Source organism: Henckelia pumila, chromosome 2, assembly GCF_033568475.1.
Source record: "Henckelia pumila isolate YLH828 chromosome 2, ASM3356847v2, whole genome shotgun sequence".
Taxonomy (NCBI): domain Eukaryota; kingdom Viridiplantae; phylum Streptophyta; class Magnoliopsida; order Lamiales; family Gesneriaceae; genus Henckelia; species Henckelia pumila.
In genome coordinates this window covers 97,006,497-97,012,920 of record NC_133121.1, presented here as the reverse complement: position 1 = coordinate 97,012,920, position 6,424 = coordinate 97,006,497, and positions in this window count along the sequence as shown.

The following is a 6,424-nucleotide window of genomic DNA, read 5'->3' as shown; positions in this document are numbered from 1 at the left end:
CACGGTGGCCGGAGCTGGGCTGCAGCAGGCCGTGAAGGCCTGCTGCTCGTGCGGCCGAGACAAGGGGGGGGGGAAGGATGGTTAGGGTTTCGGGTTCTAGGGTTGCATGGTGGTTCCGGGTCGGGTCAGATGGTCCGGGTCGGGTCTAAAATAATATGGGTTAAGTTAAGTGGGTCCGGGTCCGGGTTATTTTAAATGGGCTCGGGTATTTTTATTTTTAAGTTTTTAAGTTAATTAGGAATTAAATGGACTAATTAAATTCCCAAAATTTAATTAGTACCATTTAATTTATTTGGGTTCCATTAAATTATTTTGGGTTATTTTATTTATTTTTGGGCTTTTAATAATTTTTAATTAAGTTTTTTTAAGTTGGCCAGCAGCTGAATCAAACCATGAGAAATTGCATGTGTCCTGAGTTTATATTTAATTATTTTTATGCATGAAAAGTTATTTGAATATATATGATATTAGAAAATAAATTAAATATAAATGAAGGACACACAATTTATTTAAGTACATGCATTCATGAAATCAATTTTTATGCTATGATTGAAATTCTATGGTTGAGCGAATAAAATAATTTAGGTGGAAATTGAAGTAGTGTGGCCATTTATGTATGGGCAGTTTCTGCCATTTATGTATGGGCAGTTTTCTGCCATTTATGTATGGGTGGTTCGCCACCAGCCTCGTACGATGGTTTCTTAGACTGATCAGTCGCACTATGGGTCACACTTACGGATAGGACCATTCGATGTTAAGAAAATAAATGCTCAACAACTCAAGTATGTATGTTATGTATTATGTATTTATGTTTATTTAAGTAAGTTATGTTATGTAATTTTTAAGCATGCTCATTCATGTATACGTATGTATTAGTATTAAATTGTTTTAAATTATTTTGAATCCTTGTTAGTATGCATGTTGGGCCTCTAGGCTCACTACACTGATATGGTGTAGGTGAGTACGTAGAGGAGCAGGTTACTCCTACCGGTGGTGAGGATGTATGAGCAGCGCTGCAGTAGCCCCGTGACCGTGACAGCTTCTGAGTCACCGTGCTGATGTCTTATGATACATTTTATTATTTTATTTGGGTTGAGGTGTTTGAAATATTTTATTAAATGTTTTAGTGCATGCACATATTTTAATTATTTTATTTATGCAGTATATTTTTAATTCTAGGGTTGACTCAGATGTTTAATCATTTTAAAGAATGCATTTTATTTAAGTATTTAAATTGTTTATTTATTTAATCATGAGTTTATTTTGTGTATTTTATTCTGTGCATATATGTATGGGCATATACGTACATATAATTATTTAGTAGAAAAAAAAAAAAAAAAAAAATTTTCCGCATATTTATTTATTAGAGAGTTAGGGTCGTTTCAAAAAGTTCAAAGAATTCAAGGCTGAAGTAGAAAACAAACTAGGTAAGAGGATTAAAGCACTTCGATCGGATCGAGGTGGAGAATACTTGAGTACCGAGTTTTTGAGCTATCTAAAAGAGAATGGGATTCTCTCTCAGTGGACTCCTCCTATGACACCTCAGCTTAATGGTGTTTTGGAGCGTCGCAATCGAACTTTGTTGGACATGGTTCGATCCATGATGAGCTTCACTGAGCTCCCACATTCGTTTTGGGGCTATGCTCTTGAAACGGCGGTATTGTTGTTGAACAACCACACTAAAGCAGTGAACAAAACACCATACGAGTTATGGAATGGCAAAGCTCCTAAGTATTCGTACTTGAGGATTTAGGGATGTCTTGCTTACGTGAAGCAGACAGTGGGAGATAAGTTGGATAGTCGATCCACCTTATGTTATTTTGTAGGGTATTCGAAGAATTCAATCGGATATTATTTCTATCATCCTACTGAAACAAAAGTGTTTGTTTCAAGGAATGCCACCTTCTTGGAGAAGGAGTTCTTATTGGATAAGAAAGGCAAGATGATGGAACTCGAAGAAATTCGAGAAGAACCTGAGATACAAAATAATGATCCTACACCTCAGGAACCATTGATTGACACGCCTATTACTAGAAGATCCGAGAGGACTTCTAGGCCTCCTATTAGATATGATTTTCTTCTTGAAGGGGATCAAAGTGAACCCGACATTGGATGTGATCCAAGAAACTTCAAGGAAGCAATTTTTGATGCAAATTCAAATTTATGGCTTGAAGCTATGCAGTCGGAAATAGATTCGATGCATACAAACCAAGTTTGGACTTTAGTAGATCCTCCCGATGGAATTGTTACAATAGGGTGTAAATGGATCTATAAGAGAAAACTTGGGCCTGATGGAAAGGTACTGACCTACAAGGCACGATTGGTGGCAAAAGGTTATACTCAAAGACAAGGAGTTGACTATGATGAAACTTTTTCACCAGTCGCAATGTTCAAGTCCATAAGAATTCTTATTGCCATAGAAGGATGGTATGACTATGAGATATGGCAAATGGATGTGAAGACTGCATTTTTTAATGGAAACATTAAGGAAGAAATCTATATGATGCAGCCCGAGGGATTCACATCCATGGGAAGCGAGCATAAGGTATGCAAGCTTCAGAGATCGATCTATGGTCTCAAACAAGCATCAAGAAGTTGGAACCAGAAATTTGATGAAACAATAAAAGATTTTGGTTTCATCAAGAACCCGGAGGAACCGTGCGTGTACAAGAAAGTAGTTAAGGATGCTGTGACATTCTTAGTACTTTATGTTGATGACATCTTACTCATTGGAAATGATGTAGGGATGTTGCAGTCAACAAAGATATGGTTATCAGGTAGATTCTCGATGAAGGATTTGGGTGAGGCGTCCTATATTCTAGGGATACAGATCTATAGAGATAGATCTAAGAGAATGATAGGACTTACTCAAGCTACCTACATCGACACTATATTGAAAAGGTTTTCAATGGATGAGTTCAAGAGAGGACATCTACCTATGTGTCATGGAGTCTCTCTATCCAAGTCTATGTGTCCCAAGACTGACGAAGAGATAGAGAAAATAACACACATACCATATGCGTCAGCCATAGGGAGTATCATGTATGGGATGATATCTACCAGACCGGATGTGGCATTTGCTCTAAGTGTCACGAGCAGATATCAAGCCAATCCCGGTCAAATGCATTGGAAAGCCGTGAAGGATATTCTTAAGTACTTGAGAAGAACTAAGAATGTATTCATGGTTTATGGAGGAAGAGAACTGAAATTGGAAGGCTATACCGACTCTAGCTTCCAAAGTGACGTGGATGACTTGAAGTCAACCTCTGGATTTGTGTTCATGCTCAATGGAGGTGCTGTCTCTTGGAAGAGTTCCAAGCAGGACACCACAGCGGATTCCACCACTGAGGCAGAATACATTGCGGCATCAACTGCTGCTAAAGAGGCCGTTTGGATGAGGAATTTCGTCCAAGAGTTGGGCGTTATTCCTGAAGCTGTTGGTCCAGTCCCGGTGTACTGTGACAACACGGGTGCCGTTGCTCAGGCAAAGGAACCAAGGTCTCATCAAAGATCCAAACACGTACTGAGGAAATACCACATCATCCGGGAGATCGTGGAAAGAGGAGACATCACTGTCGAGAGAGTGGCTTCTGCAGACAATATCTCTGATCCACTTACTAAGCCCTTGCCAGGACCATTATTTGACAAACATCGCGAAGCAATGGGACTACGTAGTATGACTAGTTGGCTTTAGGGAAAGTGGAAGATTGAAAAAGTGGGTGCCCGGTGAGCCAACTTGTGGCTAAGGGCTTTTGTGACTCTATGTATAAACAATCTTTTGTTTAATATAATTTACACTTTTATAATGACATTTACTTTATCTTTTATCATATTATTATGTTGTGACATACTATAAGATGTTTAGATGAAGACCTTGAATATACTATAGTGTATGTAAGATGTGGTAGCACATGGGGATGGCTATCATGAAACACATCTTAAAGTCACTGTATATTCTAAACAGTTTCTAGTCAATTGAGCCGTCCGTTAATAAGGATAAGGATCGCTTGAGATTGAGACTAGCGTTTGCGATGCCGAGTACCACGTTTCATTGGTATGGAACATAGAGATGTTCAAAGCATGCAAATGGATATTCATATGATGAATGATTGAACAACCCTATCCGGACTTTCCAAGTGGTTATCACTTATCGAGTGGATAAAGTCCGCGGTTTTGGTTGTACACCATTAGTCCTTACTACTTGAAATATCATTGAGACTCTATATGCTAGTACTTTACTTTGACTCGTTTACCGACTCTATTGGGGTCATCAGGTGTCGAGATTGGGTACAGTTACGACACATATAGGAGTCGATGCTTTGTTGTCAAGGATTCACCACATACTTGCGAGTGTGGATATCCTATGCAATCTGAGAAGATATTAGTGTGACGAATCTCTGGCCAGAGTACATGATGTGTTTTAGGTTACTTGGTTTCCTAGTAGCACATGCAATGTCACTATTTGATCTTCAAGATGTATTGCATAGTAATCGAATCTCGAACGACTCTCGATTTACCAATGGTTGTTGATTCGATCGGGATATATGGATGAAGGGACCGTACTGTACGCTAACCAAAATCTATTGGTTCTTGCAGGCACTATCAGTGATACCTAGGGAATCATGGGGCGATGTTGCTAGGCGCTCTTACCATGATTCGATGGGCAAGTCGGAAATTGTTGTTCCGAGTCACAAGGAGTTGTGAGCCCACGGCTAGCTATATCCCTGAACCATTGAGGGTCACCCAAGTAATGGATTTCTAATCCCCGTTGAGATAATTAAATTTAAAGAGTTAAATTTAGTGAATAAAGAAGTGGGACTTCTTATTTAAAAGTAGAGGGAGTAAGATTTCCTAAAATGATATAGTGATGGACATTTTTGGAAACCACTGAATTCGGATTCAAAAAATTTATCTTGACTTTAAAAGATGCAGAAATGGTTTCTGTGCACATTGGTGGAATTGGTTTATCAATCTGAGTCACGATGAATTTTATATTAATTTCTGAACATGCGGGCTTTGCTTGTCAGGCTTGAACTTATGACTAATGGGCCCTAAGCTGTTAGCAGCCCACATTATAAATAAGTTATTGCAGTACAGAAATTAGACAACAGAGGTCACAAAATTTTCAAAAACCCTAGTTGTTCTCTCTAGGTGTGGCCGCCCCCTCTCCTCTCTCTGTTCGAAAATTCCAGCCTGTGAATTTCGAATTTGCAGTCTGGTTTAACAGATCAAATCTGTTATTTCTCTTCGTAGAAACTTCTGATAGACTTTCTAGTGCAGTTTATCAGAGGGATTAAATTTCTGTTCGTGGACCTGATTGAAGAATTGTTCGTTCTTCAGTTCCTGGGATATACAACAAGAGCAGTTTAATCTGTTGGTGTCCATAATCTCGCTTCGAGATTTTAAGGTAAAATTTATATTGTTTAAATTTTATATTATCAATTTTAATCGTAGGAATTTGATACCCATATGGAATCGTTCCATATAAAATTTTAAAACTTCCGCTGCACCGGGTATCACTTTCTTTTTTCGATCCGAAGAACGACCGTGTTCCAACATGCACACCATTTTCTCTGACCCACGTACTTCAAATCCTTGTGGCTGCTTCATATAAATTTCTTCATCCAAGTCACCATGAAGAAACACCGTCTTTACATCCAACTGCTCCAGATGTAAGTCTTCTTTAGCCACTAGTCCAAGTACTGTTCTGATAGTGGTTAACTTAACAGCTGGAGAGAAAATCTCGGTGTAATCAACTCCTTCTCATTGTTGGAATCCTTTTACAACAAGTCTTTCCTTGTACCGTTTGCTACCATCAACTTGTTCTTTGATTCGGTACACCCACTTGTTGTGTAATGTCTTCTTGCCTTCTGGAAGTTCTGTCAACTTCCATGTCTGATTGGATGACAGTGAATCCATCTCATCTTTCATGGCTAACTTCCACTTGGTTGAATCATCATTTTGCATTTCTTCTTCAAAGGTTTTCGGTTCACCTTTATCTGTCAGCAAAATATAATGAAGTGCAGGGGAGTATCTCAGGTGGTCTTATTGTTCTCGAAGATCTCCTGAGTTCAATCACCGGAGTTTGTGGATCAACTTCTTGTGTAATTTCTTCTTCCTGGTTACTATCCTCCGACTCATTCATAGGAATATCTATCAATGACACTTCATTTGACTTCTGGACTTCAGGACATTTATCTCCTGCTGCAATGTCTAACTTGTCCTTGTACAAAACTTTCTCATTGAAAATGACATCTCTGCTTCGAACGATCTTTTCGATTTTGGTCATCCCAGAACCGATAACCAAACTCATTATCTCCATAACCAATAAAGAAACACTTCTTTGATTTCGGATCAAGTTTCGTTCTGTTGGCTGAATCGATGTGCACATATGAGAGACAACCAAAATGATTTCGGCAGACCT